The sequence below is a fragment of the Diceros bicornis genome, chromosome 23, assembly GCF_020826845.1.
Source record: "Diceros bicornis minor isolate mBicDic1 chromosome 23, mDicBic1.mat.cur, whole genome shotgun sequence".
NCBI classification, from domain to species: domain Eukaryota; kingdom Metazoa; phylum Chordata; class Mammalia; order Perissodactyla; family Rhinocerotidae; genus Diceros; species Diceros bicornis.
This window is the reverse complement of record NC_080762.1, coordinates 57,431,522-57,436,384: the sequence shown is the minus strand read 5'-3', so window position 1 is coordinate 57,436,384 and position 4,863 is coordinate 57,431,522. Positions and strand designations below refer to the sequence as shown.

The 4,863-nt window shown below is 36.9% G+C and overlaps 1 long non-coding RNA gene across 1 annotated transcript in view; it reads right to left on the bottom strand.

Moving 5' to 3' along the window:
• The window catches only part of LOC131420616 (uncharacterized), a 34,650-nt gene that overhangs the window by 25,065 nt on the left and 4,722 nt on the right, over window positions 1–4,863 (bottom strand). The gene's annotated exons all lie outside the window — the stretch shown is intronic.

Genomic DNA, 4,863 nt, shown 5'->3' with positions numbered 1-4,863 from the left:
ACGAAGTGTATAATATGTATCTTACATTGTACCTGCTATTTTGTAACTTGTAATCTGCTTTTCTCCCCTCGGATTTTTCCAAGTTAGTATCTTTTCTAAATCCCCAAAGTAGGAAAATTTAAAATAAAATCTTTCACAAACTTTACTTTTTGTTATATTCTCTCTCTTTTTCTCTCTGGAGTATCTGCATTTTAATACAAAACTCTTGAAGACATAATGCCTACCCAAAGGAATTATTCTCAAGTGCTGCAATTTCAGGCATAATGGGGATAAATATTTTGAGTGCTCTTACGTGGCTGTACTCATTTCATTCCTGCATAAAGTTAGCTCTGCCAGATTATGCATAACACTAACAGTGTCACTAAACAGAAAGAGTAGGACTAGAAGAGACCATTTTAAAAATTCCAAATGTCATTTTCACTATGTCCTAAGAGACAGCTCCTTTTAGTAAGAGCAATGGTATCTGTGAAACTTTACTCCCTAAAGGACAGAAGAAAAATCAGTGGTTTGACATCGCCAACACTTTCCATCAACTTACTCAAGCCAACAATGACCAGTTTCATTGATTCCATTTATTTTCATTTAATTTACTTTTATATTTCTATCTTGAGTTGAGAAAGTCAACAGCCAATTTCCTTTCGTCTTTTTTGGGACAATATCATACTGTGAAATAGTCTAATCTAGGCTGATACAAAACTTAATGTTCAGGTCCCTTTAGAAGGATATACTAAGATTCATGATGGCAGGAATGGTGTCTACCTCTAGTGTCTAGCATGGTGCCTGGCAAAGAAGAAGTGCTCAATACACATTTATAGAATCTTATCAAGTGACAGTTGTTTGGAAGTGATCAATTATAACTGAATGATAAAGAATAAACATTTGCATTTGATAACAAAGTACCATCTAAAAATTAATTTCTTTTTGTATCCCTATGTTTTAGAATGACATTGATACACACACACACACACACACACACACACACACCAGGGTTTCTCAACCTTGATACTATTAACATTCTTTGCTTACTGTGCACTGTAGGAGGTTTAGCAGCATCTCTGGCCTCAACCCACTAAATGCCAGTAGCACCTCACTCTCCTCCAAGTTGTGACGATCAAAAATGTCTCCAGATACTGCCTGGTATTCCCTGGGTGAGGGGATTGTCCCCAGTTGAGAACAACACACACAAAGTTAAGACTCTTAAGAAACAATTACAGGGACTCTTACAAGAGATAGATCATATCATTCAAATGATAAATTACTAGTAACACATCAATTCAAAGGAGAGACTAATTTAAGAAGTAGGACTATGTACCTCAATTTCCAGAAAAATGGCTAGTTATCTTGACAATATTAACTGAGTTCTGGGGGAAAAAATCATACCATGTAAAAAAAACACTCTTTGAAATAGTTCTGCATTAATTTTACACATACAGTTATTTATGTACTTGAACTTTAAGAAAAATATCATCTGATGTCAAATTGGCACCAATATCCTAGTGATTCAAAGAGATTACATGTAAATTCCTTCAAATTAAGATTCTATGATAATTAATGACATTCTTATTTTCTTCACCATGTAAAGTTAATTCTCAATGATACATGCGTGGATTATTCTGATTCTGCCAATGACTAGTTGTATGATCTTGGGCAAGTTGTTTACCCACTCAGGGCCTCAGTTTCTTCACCTCAGAATGGAGATAATACTAATATCTACTCCTGAATGTGTTGTCAGACTTGAAAGAGTAACTACAAGTGAAGTGCTTAGGGCAGTGACTGAACACCCAATGGATGTCAACAGTTATTAACATCTGCCAATTTGCAACCAGTGTTTCACACCATCTGACCCATCCACTTCCTTCCCTGCCACACATCGTGTTTGGCTAATCCATTCCACTGACCTATACTAAGCCAAATAAACTAACTTCAAGATTAGCTTAAATAAAATATAATTGGGTATTCACAGCTGCTTTACTATTCTATTTATACTATTATTCCTTCTGTTAATATGAATGGAAACGAAGATTTCATGAGAAAAGAACAACAGTGGATTTCATAAATTCTCATTTTTTTCTCCCCAAGTTAAAAATCAATTTTAAATTCATTTTCTCAGGTAATGATTTTTTTCTGTATGAATCAAAACAATAGTAGGAACAACAATAACAAGTATTTACCCTCTGTCAGGTACTTTTCTAAGCATATAATTTAATCCTCAACCCTATAAGGTAGGTAATTTTGTTCTTCCCTTTTTATAGATGAGGAAGCTGTGGCAGGAGAGATTACATGACCTGCTCAAGGACATTCGGCTAGTAAGTGGTAGAGCTTGGATAAAAGCCCAGGAAGTCTGACTACGGAGTCTGTGCTCACAGTCTAAATGACTGTAAAACAGCAGCAGCAACAACAACACAGACATAGGACTATATGCTTTGTCCCCTTGGATTTTTCTTAGTGTATCTTAGTATTAAGATAATGACTTCTCATGACCACTGTGAAGCTGAATGACAATATCCCAATTCAATCACTTATTTGCAATTGAAATGGTTAAGTAAATTTTCAGTTGCAGCAAAGTCAGAAAAATCAGTTCTCGGTTCAAAGGAGTATAGTGTATTACATTTAAAAATAGAGCTTGAGAGGGTGGGATATCAGCAAGATATCAGAATAGGAAGACCCAGGCCCTTGTTGCCCCATAGAGACACCAACTTAACAACATACAGACCAAATTGCCTTTGTCAGACTTCCAGAAACCAGTTAAGAGGCTGCAGCACCCAGGCTAATACAAAGCCAAGAGAGCCACATTGAAGCAGGTAGAAAAGCTTGTTGCATTTTGCCTGCCCTAGCTTTCCCCCCCCCATAGCATGGCACAGTTGGGAGAAAACTCCCAATGCCCAGCTTCTCCTGCAGGAAGAAAAGAGAAGAGTGGAACATAGGCCCAACGTTTTTGTGGGGCTCCTTGAGGGAATATTCTGTCTCACTTGACTAAGAGTGCTGATGAGAACTGGTGGCATAGTTGCTTGCCAGGTTGGGGGCCACTGAGAACAAAGTGAGGTGTCAAGATGCTGCAGCATCAGGGAGACTGCAGTATCTCAGACACCAGGGAAAGAGAGAGGACAGGCTCGTGAGAAGAAATGGGGGCAAGCCTATTTGACTGGGAAATCACACGCACAAGCCCAGAGAAGACACGTCCCAGAGAAATTCTGAGAGGTCCCAGAATCTCTAGTGGGCTGACTGGTGAAAGTCTTCCCCTACATGAAGCCAGTCTATAAAGACTAGAAGAGGTGGCTGTTTTTCAAATGGCAGTGTCTCAACAAAAGATCACAAGGCATACAAAGAAATAGGGAAACATGGCCCAATCAAGAGACCAAAACAAATTTCCAGAAATTGACCCTAAAGAAACAAAGAACAAGGGATTACCTGACAAGGAATTCAAAATAACCATCTTAAAAATGATGAACAAGGTAAAAGAGAAGACAGACAACTAAGAAAATCAGGAAAATGATACATGAACAAAGTGAAAAATATCAAAAAGGAGATAAAAACTATAAAAAAGAACCAAACAAATTCTGGAACTGAAGAATATAATAATTGAATTGAAAAATTCACTAGACGAGTTCCATGCTGAGGCCACGTCCCACATACAGCAACTAGAAGGCTGTGCAACTACGACATACAACTATCTACTGGTGCTTTGGGGGAAAATAAATAAATAAATAAAAATTTATTAAAAAAAAGAAAGACAGGAGGACGGAATTAGGAATATTTGTTGTTATGAGGTATTTGCACTACCTGTCTAACATTATAGTGTTATTTGAACACGGACTTAGATTAGTTGTAAATGTATAAAGCAAACACTATAGCACCACTAACATGTTTAAAATATATATATAATTGATATGCTAAGAAATAAGACAAAAGGGAATCTCATAAAATGCTCAGTTAAAACCACAAGTCAGAAAAAGTGTGAAATATGAAAATAGGAACAAAATACAAGGGCAACAAATAGAAAATGGTAACAAATATGACAGGTATTAATCCAACCATATCAATAATCATTGTAAATGTCAATGGTCAAAATACACTAATTAAAAGACAGAGATTGTCAGAGTGGATCAAAAAGCAAGACCCAGCTATATGTTGTCTACAAGAAACCCACTTTAAATATAAAGACACATATAGATTAAAAGTAAAGGTATAGAGAAAGATATACCATGCTAACACTAATCAAAGGAAAGTAGGAGTAGCTATATTAGTTTCAGACAGAGTAGACTCCAGAGCAAGGAAATCTATCAGGGATAAAGGGGAACATTATGTAATGATAAAGGGGTCCATGCTCAAAGAAGATGTGGATAGCCTAAATGGGTACATGCCTGACAACAAGGTGAGGCAAAGCCTGATAGAACTGCAAAGAGAAATAGATGAGTCCAGTATCATAGTTGAAAACTTGAGCACACCTCTAACAGAAATGGACAGATCCAACAGGCAGAAGGCAGTGAGGACACAGCTGGATCAACAGCAACATGGACAGCAACTGGACACAGTTGACATCTATGGACTAAGTCCTCCAATAACAACAGATTACACATTCTTCTCAACTCACCTAGGACACTGACCAGGATAGACACTATAAAACATACCCTGAAGAAATTTAAAAGAATAGAAATCATGCAATATTTGCTCTCCGACTGCAATGGAATTAACCTAAAAATCAATAAAAGAAAGATAGCCGGAAAGTCCCAAAATACTTGGAGATTAAACAACAGAGTTCTTTTTTTTTTCTCTCAAACTACATTCTGCCCAGTGCCAAATCTGGCCTGCTGCCTGTTTTTGTATGGCCCCAAGCTAAGAATGGTTTTTACAGTTTTAAATAGT